The sequence below is a fragment of the Sphaerodactylus townsendi genome, linkage group LG08 (assembly GCF_021028975.2).
Source record: "Sphaerodactylus townsendi isolate TG3544 linkage group LG08, MPM_Stown_v2.3, whole genome shotgun sequence".
NCBI classification, from domain to species: Eukaryota; Metazoa; Chordata; class Lepidosauria; order Squamata; family Sphaerodactylidae; genus Sphaerodactylus; species Sphaerodactylus townsendi.
The window spans coordinates 20,490,455-20,507,536 of NC_059432.1; the positions used below are offsets into that span (position 1 = coordinate 20,490,455).

Here is a 17,082-nt window from a genome sequence, read left to right on the forward strand (position 1 = left end):
GGAACGAAACAATAGCAAAATTCCACAGCAGCTGCTGGAATTGGAAATTGGCAGCTATCTGCTCCCGTCACAATGTGCCAAACTCATAATCTGCGGAGACAAGTTAGGTGGCTGACTGGCTGTTTAGTAAAAACATGTGATGTAACAGGATAAGGAGATAAGCTGACAGGCGTTTTAGGAAGACCATTCCACGTACAGAGTGGCAGAAAGCCTGGTTGGGCCAGTGACTGCACCACTCAGCTGGACTTCAGTTTTAGTCCTGGCTGTATGCCAAATGTGTGTCCAAACACCTTTGTCCCATTCATACATTATCTCTATAGGAGCTTAGATCTTTAAAAACAGACAAACATTATCTGTACTTTAAAAAAATTCTGGGATGGATTCAGCAAATTCCTTCATAAGTTGGATCCAGTGTCTTTCTTCCATTAATTCCTCCACCATTTGGGTCGGGGGGGACTTTGATCAGTGAAGGAAGTAAAAGGTAAAAGGAAGACTGGATCCAGGTTGGAAGAAGGGACACATTGGTTCCAACCCACTGCCTGAAATGGGACTGAGAAGAGAAAAAGAACTGGATTTTATTTTAAACTCTGACCTGACAAACTGTCGACCCAGCTGCATTCAATGCTCTGGGTGATAACTTTCTTTGTGGTTCAGAAAATGATGTTTTTAGCTGGTGCTTAGTCTACCAAGTCCAATAACTTCTTCAGCAAGGGTGGAAATAAACATTAAGACACCAATGAGAAAAAGAAACAGAGAAAGGAAAGTGGAATTATGTCAACGCCTTACCAAAAAAACCCCCCAAACCCTTGCACATTGCTGCAATTAAATAAAAGCAGTTATTACCAAGGGGGTGTGTATGTTGCAGTACATAAAAGGAAGAATGGTTAGATTGTCATAAAGCAATTGCTATGATTATTATTTCATGTGTCTTTTTCCCCCAGGCAGATCGTAAGCGTGGGTTTTTAAAATCAGAACATATGCTGAAGCAGTCCTCTGAAGCAGAGTCCTAAATAAATAAAAATTAAGCAAATGGTGTGTAATTCTTTGTCACAGATGCTGCAACCACCACAGACGATAGCTGCAAATCTTTCACAGGAAAAACAAGGAATTAAGTACAACAGTGATCGAAAGGGAATAGTTCTGCAAAAGTCCCACAAACAGGCGGAAAAGCTGCTCTAGTGAACAAAACACAAGAGCCCGTTCCAATTCTATTTCTATTAAACTTTAATTTAGCACCAATTTATCATGCTTGCAAGTTTGGGCAATTAACAGAGCGAGACCTGTGAATCTCAATGTTTGCTTTCTAAATCATTAATGATCTACCTGTTCCACACGGCTGCTCTGCTCATTTCACGGAGGGCACAACTCTATCTAGCACATCTGAGCAGTGTCTAAAAATACCCCCACCCTGTGCAAAGTAACACAGACACTGCTGTGAGTTTACATACAAGGGAAGACAGGCTGTCTTGCCTATGTGCTATGGACTCACAATGGCTGGAGAAGGAGGTTGTGAAGAAAACACACTTGCGTATTTTCAGGAGGGTGCTTCAGAATCAAGACGGCTCCATTCACAATTGTAACACTTCCAATTTATACTTATCCAATCCATTCTGGGACCTACACTACACTTCGCACAGTTTTGGAATAATCATGCAGAGAGGTATGAAAAGGATGTGCTTGTGGTGTTGGAGGAAAGGAGATACGTGTAGGGCATAGTTCGTGCTAACATTTGCAATCAAGTGGTCAGATGTCAAGGTTTCATCAATCAGTAAGGAAACAGCTAAAACTGTGTGACAGCTAAAGTTATGTTATTTGTAATCAGTGGATTCCTACCCGCTTTTCCACTAGACCCTTCCAAAATTTAGTACCCTCTTTAAAGGGAAATAGAAAATCACCAGCCACTGAGTCACTCACTTAGCAAGGATTAAAAGCCCAAGTACCCAGCCTTATCACTGCTTTCCCCCATCTACATAGTTTGAGACAGGTATGTAGTGCTGAGCTGTGATTCAGATGGCCCAGGCTACCTTATCCTCATCTGATCTCAAAAGCTAGGCCGGGTCAGCCCTGGTTAGTATTTGACTGGGAGACTACCAAGGAAGTCCAGGATTGCCACACAGATGCAGGCAGTGGCCAACTATCTCTGAACCTCTCTTGCCTTGAAAACCCTATGGGGTCAGCTGTGACTTGAAGGTGCTTTCCACCACGTAGTGCTGAAGGAAAGTAAGGCAGACCCAACATCCTCCCACACTCTCCCGCACATACACAGACAGACTTCTTCATGCTGTTGAACCCAGTATCAAAACTATGCACCTTTATTTGAAGGTAAGCCCTACTGAACTCAATAGCACTTTCTTCTAAGTAAACATGAATAGCGTCAAACTACTGTGCAGCCTAATGTGAAAAATCATAGATGGAAGCGCTGACTCTGATATTATTTTATGCAGCGTAGGGTATCTCCTGACCTTCAATATTTGTGCCTCTGGTATGGCATTGCAGGAAGCATTAGGTACTGATAAGAGATAAATTACTTCCCAACCCCAACGTACTTCAAAATCCAAATTTTGCAACAAGGACACCGAAATCTGTAATTATAAGCCTCCAAGTACGCAACTCAACTGTGAAAGCAGATATGCAGAGTGCTTCATGTTAAAATATCTGAGTTGCAAAACTGCCTTATGGAATGTGGATTTTCTCATGGGGGCTAGCACATTGGGCAACATATAGCAAGGCTGCCTCTTGCAAATCCAGCGGTCTTCAACTAATGGGTCAGTATCCTCAGGTGGGTTGCACAGTCCCCAACTGCTGGGCCGCAAGCCCTTCCAGAGAGCTGCCTTTTGTCGCTGCATTTGGGGAGACCTGATGCCAGTGTGCAAGCATTGAGGGCAATTTAGTTCCTGATTCCCTTTGCAGAGACCCTGAGACGAGCAACAGGAGGGTAGATTACACAAGGGTGGAGAGAATTCCTTTTTGACACAGGGAGGTTCAATGACTTCATCTTCCACTCTTGCTGCCACATGACTTCCTGTCACATGCTGACACCTAGGAGTTGAAGTTGGAGCCCAGACTGGACAATACTGCCATAATCCACTCATGGCATAATCTTGAGTAATTTCACTGCTGCAGTTACCCAGGAGTGAGCAGCTTTGTAAGTCTCACAGAGCTCTTTTCATTCATTCATTTATTACAATTGTGGCACTCCCTCCCCTTGGGTGGGGTGTCGTTCTGTGAATGGTCTGGCAGGGTTCACCAGAGTCCTGGGTTCTAGAGAGGCAAGGGAAAAGGACTCACAAGGGAAAAGGACTCACAATCCGCCTCTCCCTGGCACTTTGGTTGCTTGCCGTCCTGGGACAACGGTCAACTGATCCAAACAAGCAACAACCATATCCAGGTTAAAAAATACAATATAAAATAAACAAAAAAATAAAATAAGTTTTGGAAATTAATAAAATGAACAAACTTATTAATTCCAAAAAATCAGCTTCTGGGGCTCTCTGATTTTTAAGTCTGAATACCTCTGCCAAAAATGTTGCTACCTGCAGTGTGATCTTGAAGTGCTTTTCTTCTAGCAGATAGTAAACGCAAGACTGTACTGAACTTTCAGATTTATCAATAGAAGGAGAATCCTTTGTTGGTGCTCATAATGGTAAAGCTTACAAAATAAGGATCTGCTGCAGGGTTTCAGTATCCTGGAAAATACAGAGCTCTTCAGTTCATCTTTAACCATCAACGTTGCATTTTCCCCTTTCCCAGTAGTCGACTATTATCACGACCAAAGGTTAAGCACCGGCTTCTCCAATACATGGACATTTAACATTACATAATGGATACACCGCACTGGACTAAGCATTTGCAGTGGTGAACCGGCGAAATGGAACACAATTAGCATTAGCTCTCTGCTAAATATCTTCAGCATATTTGGTGGTGTGTTTGTGTCTCCCCTCCACACTTCACATATTTCCTGCAACAAAGCCCAGTCATCCGCTAGGCCTGGTGCATCCTGTGGATCTGAGATAAAAATTAAATCAGAATCACTTTCATGGCTTCCTCTTCAACTGTTTGAACAGCTATGACATTAAACAGAACACAGCCCCTCCTTTATTTCACAACATGAAGCTGACACAGGTGTCCTTTCTAATTCAACAGTATGTACTGGGAACCCAGGCATATCGGGAATATTCTCAAGGGCCATTTCTTCTATATAAGGCACTGTGCATATTTTCAGCTTACATGGCATGACAGAAAATATGCATGCTGCCCTGTTCAGCTGAAACAGTGACTAAGGGTACTGGGAGGATCATGGGTAGTGAACGATCGTGGTTTGTAAACTGGATATTCCCAAACATACCAACTAAAAGAGATTAGACTGAGTCAGACTGTAATTGTGGGGCTGCCGTAGAAAAAGCGCTCTCTTGTGTACCCACCTTTTAATTTGGTGGGGCAGTTAGGATGGCATCCACACTATCTTAATTCCCAGGAAGTAGCAAATACGATCCACTGCTCCACTCCCAAGCCCAATTCAAGGTGTTGGGTTTGTCCTTTAAAGACCTGCATCGCTTGGGACCTGGGTATCTGAGGGACTGTCTTCTCCCATACGCTACTTCATGGGAATTAAGATGGTGTGGGTGCAAGACAGTTCTTCAGATACTGATGGGAATCATAGTCCATGAACATGTGGGGCGCCAGAGTAGGACACCCCTGCTTTAGAGAGACCTTGGAATTGTTGTTGAGTGAAGGTTGATTGGCACAGCTACAGAATAGATGCCATAGGAGGTGGCTGAAGACAAGTTTTATTTAGGACCAAATTTGATTAGATTTACTAGCAGTCCTGAGTTGATATTTAAAATGTTGGTTTTTATGTTTTCATGTATTTTATTTTATTTTATTTTTAAATCTATGTTGTAATCTGCCCTGAATTGTGTAAGGAAGAAAGACAGCTACGGTAATAGTCGTTTTAAGCAAAATAAATAAATAAAATGGCTACTGCTGGAGGCGGAGTTAACCACAACATGGGGGTTGTAGGAGGTAGAGCCAACCATAAAATGTCAGGTAACATCAAGGTTAACTCTAATAGTGACCCTTCAACACTTCAGGCAAAAGCTCAGTTTAATAGGATGCCTTTTAAAATGAACATATTACTTAAAATATTTTCTTGCATTCACAAAGCTTACCTTCAGTCACACAGCGAAGATCCTTGTATTGTGGGGGCAGCTACTGCCAAAGCAACTTTTAAAAATCTGCACAGCCAATCAAATCTCCAGTGGGCCATCAGAAGCCCTGCTGGGCAAGAGCCCTACCTGGTCACACACACTTTCTAAAAACACTTGACAGACACAAGGAAATATGTTGGTGGGGGACATGGTGCCCATGAGCACCATGCTGGGGAAACCATCTTAGCACCTTCAAACTACAGTTCCCATGATGCTTTGGAGAAAGTCATGAAAGTTAAGCTAGTACAAAACCAACACTCAACTGCTACTATGAAAAAAATACCTTTTATGAACACAAGTCCAAAATGCAATCCAGCTGTCAAATCAACAATATTTAAATTAGTGGAACCCTACTTCTACAGACAAAACAATAGTCAAGCACAAGGTCCTTCACTAGACAACAGCATTCATGCAAGTACTTCAGTGCCAGGTGAGAAGAACCAAGCTTGCACAGTTAGCTTTTAAGCAAGACCGAAAAAGAACGATATTCACAATATACATGTCTTAGTAAAATGGAGCAGCAGCCGCTATGTGAAGATGAAGAATGCTGTTGGCAACCGGCAGGCATAACCGTACGGCCTGAAAATGGATGACTATGTGCACACACGCAGAACAGATGGGAGGCCTGGCGGAGTGCAATGCACGGACTGGTCTGGCACGTGAAGAGCCAGAAGGGCATCTAACAAAGGCAAGGGCAAGACCATGCATTGGCCTGGGCAGGAGGCAGGAGGAGAGAAGTGGCGGGGGAGAGAGAAATATTCAATTCTATACTTTACCGAGAGAAGTGACGCTTCTTAAGTACAAGTGTTAGGTGCGAAACTGTCAACACACCTGAAATATATATTCAGATTATGGTGGTGAGAAGCATGCATAGTACAAACCGAGGTCCTCATCAGCAGCCAATAGAAAAAAGGTGGTTGAAGCTATTGGTTTCCCCTTGGAATCACTCCTTATGCTCACAAAGGGGGAAGCCTTCAGACTAGTTAAGAATAGGCTCTTGGATCTTGATTTTCATAATTTGACTCGTGCTGCCAAGACAACCTGTTCTCCGACTACATTATTAATCCCATGCGAGCGAGGAATTATGGCAGCATATCTTCGTCTGTTGATTAATCCCACCCAGAGGAGAGCCTTGGCTACTGCAAGATGTAATGTGCTGCCATCAGCCCTGCTGGAGGGAAGATTTAAGAATATGGAACGTTCTAAAAGAGTTTGTTCATGTGATATGACTACGGTTGAAACACTTGACCATTCTTTGTTTCTATGCCCTAAATACAATAAGATACGCATGAAATACATGAATTCCATTTTCTTGCAATGTTCTCAGTGGCACGAGTGTTATAAGATACCCAATCTCCTGAACAGCTCTGATGTACTCTTTTGTGAGACTGTTGCAAATTTTATACTGGAAATTAGTAATTTTAACTGTATTTCTTAACCTTGTTTTGTTTTAAAATTTTGTCCTGTTTTATATGCCAATAAAGGCTTGTGTTGTAAAAAAAAATAGAAAAAAGGCAAGTAGCTGCTGGTAGGACAAGACCTGTTTCAGCTTACATTGGCTTCATGTGCCATTCTTAAAATAGGAGAGTGTGTTAATTACTTCATTTAAAGGATCGACTGCACTGTTTCCCTACATGGAAATGAGCAGAAGAATACACCATTTCTGAAATGGGGCATGCTGTTGTTTCCACCAAGACCATTTCCAGTTGCAAGTGGCTCTTGGTAGATCCCCCTGATCAATGTGCTCATGGCAAGAGAAACTCCTGTCCTACATTTTCAAGTGATGTAGAATGTACCTTTCCCCCCAGGATTGCAACCATCAAAGAAAGAAAAAATACACCCTGCAAAATGACCCTTAATAGGACATGTTCATCAGAAACGATTTAATAGTTGAAGCTTTTCCCATTTTGTTTTCAAAAAGAAGTCAGAGTGCAGAAAAGAACTCACGGGAGCTTATTTACAACCCTGGAAATCGCTGAGAGCAACACAAAAAGGCCCGGCCCCAACGGGAAAGGGAAAAAGTGTGACAGCAGGGTTTTTTTTAACCAACATACAAACAACATTTATAATAAAAACAGCCATGACAGCAATTCTAGACAGTTAGATCATTTAAATTGCATTAGCCTCAAAAAGAAAACTTGCAAATGCATTCAGCCCAGCCACTAATATACCGGTGGCTAGTAATTTTGAACATCCAGTGGAACTAATCTACTCAGTGAACAAGATTTTTTTTTTAATGTATGGTCGAAGGTTTTCATGGCCGGATTCAACTGGTTGTGGTGGGTTTTCCGGGCTGTGTGGCCGTGGTCTGGTAGATCTTGTTCCTAACGTTTCACCTGGCATCTTCAGAGGAGTATCACAGGGAGAAGCCGCACAGCCCAGAAAACCCACCACAACCAATATATATTTTTTAAATTTTGTTTTGACCTTTCCTGCTCTTCTTCCAAGAAACTTGGAATACCACACATGGGTTCCCCACTCCAATCTTTTTTCCTCACAACAGTCCAGTGGAATAAGTTAAGCTAAGTAAAAAAAGACAAGCCCAAGGAAAGACAACTGAGTGAAGTTGAATCTGGGCAACTCCAGGCTATGTATGTTTAAGAATCTTTGCTACCCAGAGAAAAACCCAATCCCTATACTGAAGAATAAATGAGCCTAAGGTTAAAATTCTATGCACTCTTACTTGGGGATAAGCCTAATTGAACTGATGAAACTTAATCACGAGTTAATATACCTTCAATCAGACTAGAAATATTTAACTTGTAATTTTTTTTAGGAGTCAAGCCACGGCTGACTCACGGCAGCCCCGAAGGCTTTTTCAAGGCAAGAGAGATTCAGAGGTGGTTTGCCATTGCTTGTGTCTGAGTCTCAACCCTGGTATTCCTTCGAGGTCTCCCATCCAAATATTTGCCAGGGTTGAGTCCGAGAGTGTGTGACCGGTCCAAGGTCACCCAGCAAGTTTCCGTGGCAGAGTGGGGATTCAAACCTGAGATTCCCAGAACCTGGTCTGTCATGTTAACAATATCATGCTGGCTCTCTTGTAACATGTAATACTATTCCATAAAATATGTCTGCATTTATTTCTTCCACACTTAACTGATGAGGAACCCAGACAGCAATTTTTATGCTGTTAGATGAAGACGTATCTGATGTTATCTTCACAGGGCCAGAATGCATAAAGGTGGACAAGAATGAATACGTGGTTCTGCCTCCTCCTATGAGTGTTCACCCAAACATGGAGGAGCCCCTTTGTGCATAAAGTTGAACGTGCTCCTCCTCAAAAGCAAGAAGGTTCCTCGGAGGTGCGGTGCTCACGTTGAACGCATTCTTATCAGAAGGGGTGGGACCAGCATGGCCATCAGCCAATGAATGGTGGGGTTGGCACATTTGCCCCACTCTGCATGTGCTGGCCCTGTTCACAGATATGCCGCATGTACAGGGCTACCCAGACTGTAGCCGAGCAATCAGTTACCCAGTGGCATTTTACCAACTGTCATTTGTTCTAGAGGTCTCCCATTACCAATTGACATTGTTGTCAGTCAAATGTGCTTGGAGGCAGCCACATAGCTGCAGGGATTCCTAGGGAGGTTTAACAGGCTACCTAGATGGCTGTTGAAAAACAAGAAGAAAACAGCAAGGAGTTATGAACACCAACATTCCGGGGGAAAACAGAAAAACTGACAGCAAATGGAATCCTTTCTTCTATCTCATCTAACCCTGCCAGTGAAGTCTGTGCAATAACTATCCACAGGTATGTCATGAAATGTCCTGTGGTTTTTTTATGGAGGAGTCCAAGGGCTAAAAGAGACTATTCATTTCCTCTCTGTGCCTTTCCCACTGTTTACTGCCAGCAGCTCCAATTCTACCCCTGCTGAGTCAGCCAAACTACTAAGAATTAAGTCTGTTTTGAATAAGGCAGACTTCTTACACAAAGGTAATTGCCTTGTAGGAAATCTCACGGATCCTGCTTGTAACTGTGCAAATCCTGTATGAGTATTTCTTCATGCATATATGAGTCAGGAAATCACAGTTAACATGTAATATGGGAAACAAAAATTAAAACAAATCATTGTAATGTTATTGTTCTGACTTTATAACTGTATTAGCTCACTGTTTTTAAGTGGTATGCCATTCTGACTCCTTCTGCAGAAGGGCAATGTAATTATTTAAACAAACAACAAGCATGAATGCAAATTTCTACAATGAAGTGACCTGTGTATGAAGCCCCATCTAGTGCGAAGCAGCTTTTAGTTAACTGCCTGAAGATATTTCAAAACTGGAAACAAGAGTTCATTATACAAACAGTCCAATGTAGTAAACAGTCGTGAGAGAATTGGTGGTAAGCTCTTTAAATGAGGGCTCATTATCCAGACAGCCATCTCTTTCCCTGTTTCCAATGCGATCAAAAGCAAACAAGGGTCCCAAAGACCATCTAGTTGAGGTAACATGAGAGCCAGTGTGGTGCAGTTGTTAGAGTGTGGGTCTAGGACCATGGTGGCGAACCTTTGGCACTCCAGATGTTATGGACTACAATTCCCATCAGTCCCTGCCAGCATGGCCAATTGACCATGCTGGCAGGGGCTGATGGAAATCGTAGTCCATAACATCTGGAGTGCCAAAGGTTCGCCACCACTGGTCTAGGATCTGGAAGAACCAAGTCTGAGAACATCATCTGCCAGGGAAGCGGTTTGGACAACCTTGAGTCCGTCTCAGAATAACTTACACCACAGACTATTTGTGAGGATAAAAAGGAGAAGACAAGGATGCGAGTCACTTTGGATCGCCACTGTGGAGAAAGCGAGAGTACAAATGAATAAACAGAGAGATAGGAGGGGACAATCCTGGAGGGGACAAACACTCCTTCCTTCCTCTTGGTGCTTCCCTACGAGTGTTCTTCCCCCATCTGTGAATTTGCTTGTTTGGTTTTTCTTTATCTCATGGTTCTTTCTTAAAAGTCTATTAATCCTAACAATACCGTTTGAAGACTCCAAAGTCAGACAGAGGAGAGGCATAGCTTGATAAAGCTCATTCTTCCTTTTTTTTTAAAAAAAAAAACACCCTGCTATTGTACATGTTTGATTGTTGCCTGCTTGAAAAATTCAGGAAGATTTGGGCTAAAAATACTCCTTCTCCAAGGGGTGTTGGAAGTATTGTGGAAGACTGGAATTAATGTCCATGGCGAATGGCACAATGTACACAGAGAAGATGAGGGAACAATTCTTGAACTGCAGGCTTTTTATGATCGTGCTCTCTGTTTGACTGTCCCTCTGCATATTCCCAAGGTTGGGCAAAATTGGCTACTCCGTTCTATGAACAGGCAGAATTTAGTTGGCAGCTCATTTTAAGTTGTCATATAAATTATTATGCCTGAAATGATTTAGAGACTATATACCCGAATCAGCAAAAGTAAACACAGGGCTGAAATTGAATTAATGCCTAGCAACCGCACATATGTCTAATATGTTTTAGTATATTTCGTACCAAGGGAAAATTAATTTAACCTTGGTCAAATATACTCCTTTATTGGTAGTTAAAATAACAAATCCTTTTTTCCCCATTTCCTCTTACAGCATTAGGTTAGTATTATGAGATCGACGAAAGCCATTTCTAAATCCAGGCTTTTGGTAAGATAAACATAATACTAGAAGCAATGGAGCTTTGTATCTACACACAAGAGCGCATTCGCTTTAGTTGGGACTTGCAGATTAAAAACTAGCGCACCACAGGTCCTCATTTAAGCTTTGAAAGACAGTAATAAATGGATACTTCCCTGGCACTGAGACCACAAATCCTTGCAAGCCACAAGAGAAGGCCCTTTCCCAAACTGAGGCCGGTGCTACATGAAGGAATGAGGAAGCACCTTCGATTTTTGTCCTTCTCTAACTACTCATGAATCTCCCAAGTGTTTTTTTTTTTTTTTGCCATGTGCAAGCGAGGGTTTGAGAGGCTCATGTCCATAATCCTGGTGGATGATCTCTCATGTAGAGAAAAAGACTAAGAGCCCCATCCAAAGGGTGGTGGTGGTGAAACCGCTGGTGGAAGATACCCGGGCTTCTGCCGACAGAAATGCCCTCTCCAGGGCACTGATGCTGGCGGGAGGGTGATTGTGATGCTGTGCAGATGCCGTGCCAGCATCACAGTTATTGCTGCAGCAGCAAAGGCAGGCCGGGGGAGGAGCTAACATTAGTCGGTGTCCTCCCAGTCTGTCGCCACGTGATGCTGGCAGCTGAGAGTCCCAACGTACAGGACCTTAGCCAGCAGTGTAAGCCAGCTTCCCTTGAGCGTGTGATCGTGCTGAAATGTTCTTCACTTCTCTGACCCAGTAAACACCTAGCTCTCTTCCATGCCGCCATGTAGTCGCCCAACCTCCCCTTCAGCCATTTTCTCCCACCCCTCCCCCTTCTCCTCTATTTTCATTATTTTTTCCTCTTTATCATATCACATTAGCAATGTAACATTAGCACACAGACACAAGCCAGGCTGATCGTATCAGCTTTGCCAATAATATCTTGAATTAGTGATGTAACGTTAAGGCAAAGATACAATGTGTCTGCAATTAAAAAGGAAAGTTGCTTTTGCAGGAGAAAATTGACAAGGGACTGTCGCAGTTATGAACGTATGCTACTGCAGCTCTAATCTGCCCAAAAGACGTGGTTGTTTGGGGGGAGTGGAGGCTATGTATTTCTGTTCCTTCAGGTAATGGCATCTGCTCTAGTAGGTTTTTTTTGGGGGGAGGGGTTGTTCCATTTTGTGCAAACACATGGCCTTTATCCACACCCTGGGTAGATGCCCAACCTCCCATTCATCCATTTTCTCCTCCTCTGTTTTCAAAAGATTTTTTTAAAAAAATGACTTTGTCATATCAAACTGGTGAGGTAATACTGAGGCAGATACAAACTAGCATGGTTGATTGGATCATCTTTGTCAATTTCGTATCAAACTACTGATGCAATGTTAGGGTAAAGAGCAATTTTGAAGATAGGGTGATCAAAAAGAGTACTAGGAGTAATCACTGCATGTAATGGGGGACTGCTGCAGTAATAATTGTGCTGCAGATCAAATTAAGGTGGAAAGTGTGTGTGTGTGTGTGTGTGTGTGTGTGTGTGTGTGTGTGTGTGTGTGTGTGTGTGTGTGTGTGTGTGTGTGTGTGTGTGTGTGTGTGTGTGTGTAGCTACGTGTTTTTGTTCCTTCAGGTAACGGCGCCTGCTCCAGGAATTGTTTTGGCGTCCATTTTGGGTTGGTGGTTCTCAACAGTAGAAATGGAGGCTGAGACATTTTTTTATTGTCACTTCAAATTGTAACTGTGCAGTAACACTAGACTGCCTGCGCAAGAGGAAAAAAGGGTGGAGGGTTGTGCTTCTGCATCACAGATTACATCTCACCACCATCAGGAATAATATATTTTCAGCAGTAGCATGTAGAATAAATGCAACTGGTGAGACAAGGGTGGGAAAAACCCAAAACGACAGGGGGAAAGGAGGTGTAGAATGATTTCATAAGACACAAGGTTTGGAGAATAGGAAAATGTGTGGTAAGTTGTGCATGTGGAAAAGGCCTAACATTTGCACACTCAATAAAATCTCCAGAGGAATGTTTGAATATAAATTTGAGTGGGAGGGTGTAGAGCCAGACAGCTGCATTCACTGATCCTTTCTTCTACAGCTGTGCAGAAGAAGAAAATGCAAGCTGCTAATCTGCAACTCTTCTTCTTTGAGAGGGCTGCAGACACAGTCCAGAGGTTGGGTACAAAAAACTGATGACTACAGAGCCCCCCCCCCTAAAGAGTGCTGAGGGGGAACATACAACTTCTGACTCTGCCCGCTAGGAGTTCCTGCCAATGGGCCAAGCCAGATAACAACCATCCGTGTGTCAGGCTACAGCAGGGGTAGGGAACCTGCAGCTCTCCAGATGTTCAGGAACTACAATTCCCATCAGCCTCTGTCAGCATGGCCAATTGGCCATGCTGGTAGGGGCTGATGGGAATTGTAGTTCCTGAACATCTGGAGAGCCGCAGGTTTCCTACCCCTGGGCTACAGGAATACAACTCTTGAGAAAAAATTAACAGTTCAAGTTAGGCCTTTGTTTGTTTTATAGAAGCTAACTCATCAGTTATTTTTCATTTTTAAACAGCATAATTATCACACAAAAAAGACTACTATGTATACAGTATACAAAGTAGGCAGTATGTACTGTAAAAGGAAAGGTCCACAATTTATTCCTAGATTACAAAGGAGACTTGTGGTACCCTTAAAGACTACACAATGATTGTGTCATAAGCTATAATGAACCACAGCCTGATTCAGGAGCCAGAGCACAGGTGTATCTGGAGAACTGAGATCTGATCCATCAAAGCTTATGCCCCTATAAATTATTTAGTTTTCAAGATATCACTATCATGACTTCCTCCAGCCCACTCAGCAATTCTGACTCAGAATATGAGGTAGCACAGATCTTGGATTCCCAGTAGTGCTATGAAACATTGCAGGACTTTACTGATTGAAGGGGGTATGGTCCAGAGAAGGGTTGGGAACCTGCGGCTCTCCAGATGTTCAGGAACTACAATTCCCATCAGCCCCTACCAGCATGGCCAATTGGCCATGCTGACAGAGGCTGATGGGAATTGTAGTTCCTGAACATCTGGAGAGCCGCAGGTTCCCTACCCCTGGTCCAGAGGAACAGACATAGGAATATGAAACTGCAGTCTCCTCCAGTGCTTCCATCACCATTACCCTGAACAGCTCGATCCCACGGGCCCAGGTGGAGGGCAGTGTCATGACCCTCTCCAGCCCACTCAATGATTCTGCCTGAGTGTCTGAGGAGGACCATGAGACCAGGAAGGGGCCATCACCGCAGACCACTTGTAGGTGTCACCTGCAGATGATACCCCATCAACACCAGAAGCCACCTTGACAGAACCTGCCATTCAGGATTTGGTCCTGCAGTGGTGGTGAACCTATGGCACTCCAGATGTTCATGAACTACAATTCCCATCAGCCCCTGCCAGCATGGCCAATTGGCCATGCTGGCAGGGGCTGATGGGAATTGTAGCCCATGAACATCTGGAGTGCCATAGGTTTGCCACCATGGTCCGAGAGGGAGAAATCTCTTCTCCTTTGAGAAATGGAAGTGACTACTGCAATAGGGATATTCAAGCTTCTGTTTTGGCCACATGCCATCCTCCTAGAATTTTTGCCTCACAAAAGGTCCCTTTTTTTGCTAACAGATACTAGCATACAGATTTGTCTCAGCCATTGTTTTTTTCTACAACTATAACAGAGCTGAAACCTACAGGAGAAAATTACAATGTTCTAAAAATTAACTAGTATTTACTAATCTCCACAGCAGACAATTTCTGACAAATTACCAGATGTATTCCACAGACTGAGTTGTTATTCTTCTTTAAAAGAGACTAAATAAAAAACACAGTGTGTGTGTGGGAGGTGGGATGTCCAAAAGGAAGCTTTCCCTGTTCAGTGCAGAATCAGCTGCCTGAAAAAGCAAAGTCAAGATTGGTTGTTGTGGGTTTTCTAGGCTGTGTGGTCATGGTCTGGTAGATCTTGTTCCTAACATTTTGCCTGCATCTGTGGCTAGCATCTTCAGAGGTGTATCACAGTCTGTTACACACTGTGTCCACTGGATCTGTGGGTAACAGACTTCTCTCTGTGATATACCTCTGAAGATGCCAGCCACAGATGCGGGCAAAACATCAGGAACAAGATCTACCAGACCACGGCCACACAGCCCGGAAAACACACAACAACCAGTTGAATCCAGTCATGGAAGCCTTCAACAATACAAAGTCAAGATTACCTGGGAAACCCTGGCCTGCAACCTTGAGACCCCATTCCAGTTAACAGCATGTCTATGTCTTTTCAAAAAGGGATCTATTTACTGTTGCAACAAGAATGAACTATTCTGTGTTATGGCTGGTCTGTTAATAATTACTTCAATCCTTAAAAACCTTAAAAAACAAAATATTAACAGACTAACAGCACAGTCCAGACAGGGGAGAAGTACTGTGGTAAACCAGGGTGTTGTGGCGCAGTCAGTGCCACGTTGCCTCCCAAGGGGCTCCAGGCAACATAGGCAGGAGGGAAATTCAAAAATCCTCCTACCATCAAAAGAGCTAGATTGAAGAAACAGACTTAAACCACTGTTTTTGTGATGGAAGTCTGACAGGAGGAAACCATTCCACTCTGGGGACAGAGCTGGATTCAGCACCGTGGACCTCTGCAGAACCTGCCTGCCTCCCAGCAGATGTAAGCGCCAGTAACACCAGCAGGGTGGACAAGAATGCCAGTGCCCTGTACCAGTTCCTAAAGCTGCTTGACCCTCCCCCCGCCAGATTGGGCTGTGCGTGTAAAGCACCACAGAACAGTATACTTTATCCAGTCTATCTTGATAGTAGCTCCCAAGATGATCTGACTAACTGGTAACTTTTGACAGCCTTTTGCTCTGTAAGCCAAGGTAGAAAAGAAACGAGCCAGAGCCATTGGATCATTTACACAAATAATGCAAAACAATGTCTTGCAAGTTAATCAGATCACTTTGGGAAGGGGGATAAAAAAATAAATACCAATTTACAGTGGAAATATGGGGTTGGGATTCAGCAGCATCAGCGGAAGATGCTTTCAGATATTTTCTTTGCCCCCCCTCCCCGCCCACCCCCTAGCAGTTCCACCTGCCTCCAGGTAAGTTGATTCTTGTATCAGTAGGATCTCTGAAGATCAATCACCATGCAGTTTGGGACAGTACTCTTCCTTCCTCTTTCAGCAGTAGAGCTAGCTGCATGGAGAGGAAGCAGAGGGCAATTTTATCCTGTCCTCTCTTCTCAGTGAGTGATCCCAATCAAAATTATTCAATGCAGATCCCAGGACCGCCAGGAACCAACTTTCCCAAGATCAGAAAGGACTGCTGGTGGAATGCAGAAAGGACCTTATTTTCAGGTGGGTAGCCATGTTGGTCAACAGTAGAAGAGAAAGATTTGACCCCAGTAGCTCCTCATATCTTACAAAGGGAGGGTTGATTCTTGGAAGCTTATACCTTGGAAAAATTGTGGATCTTTAAGGTGCTACTGGACTTGAGTCTTACAGGAAGGACTTGTGATCTTTACATAATTCTACCCACAGATTGCTGGATCCAACCCAATTTGTTCCCTGCAGGGTTGGCCTTGGTGAATATTTGAAAGGGAGACCACCCAGGAATACCAGGGTCATGATGGGGAGGCAGGATATGGAAAACCAACTGGACGTATCTTGCCTCGAAAACCCCAACAGGGGTTGCCGTAAGTCAAATGTGCCTTGACAGCAAAAAACAAAAATAAACAAGCAGATACAATAACTGTTCTATTGAGGTTATTATATCAGAGTTTTGCAACAATAATAGAAGTCACTTGGGAGAAGTTAAATGTATAAGATCAACTACATTACAGTTTTCCGGGAAGGGTGTGTGTGTGTTGGGAGATGCCTTCCTTCCAATAAGTGTCCAAACCTAGTAATAACTGCAGAGGTGAAGAGCTCTACTTATGTAATAGTTTCCAAACAGCTGGTGCACGGCCTTTATAGGATCAGGTCCAAAATATATTGGCATTCTTTCTTCCCTTCTGTGAGCAAATACTGGATAACCGAATAATGCCAGATCTCACCTCCTAACCAGCTTAGTGACAAAGTTTATGTTAATATATATTGTCAGGGTGCTTCAAGGAGGGAATCAGAAAGAAAACGAAGACACAGCGACTCCTGCTAAAATCAGGATTCAGCAGATTTTAAACTTGCTGACTCCCAAGTAGATGCCTGAGTGATCGAGAAACACCTTGAGCATATTGGTAGGCTTTGCATGGCACATTTAAATGCAGCAATGAGCTTTAAAACTCTTA

The 17,082-nt window shown here is 43.3% G+C and overlaps 1 protein-coding gene across 2 annotated transcripts in view; it reads right to left on the reverse strand.

The window, feature by feature from the left end:
• The window catches only part of RHOBTB1 (Rho related BTB domain containing 1), a 78,328-nt gene that overhangs the window by 20,303 nt on the left and 40,943 nt on the right, over window positions 1-17,082 (reverse strand). The window lies entirely within an intron of this gene.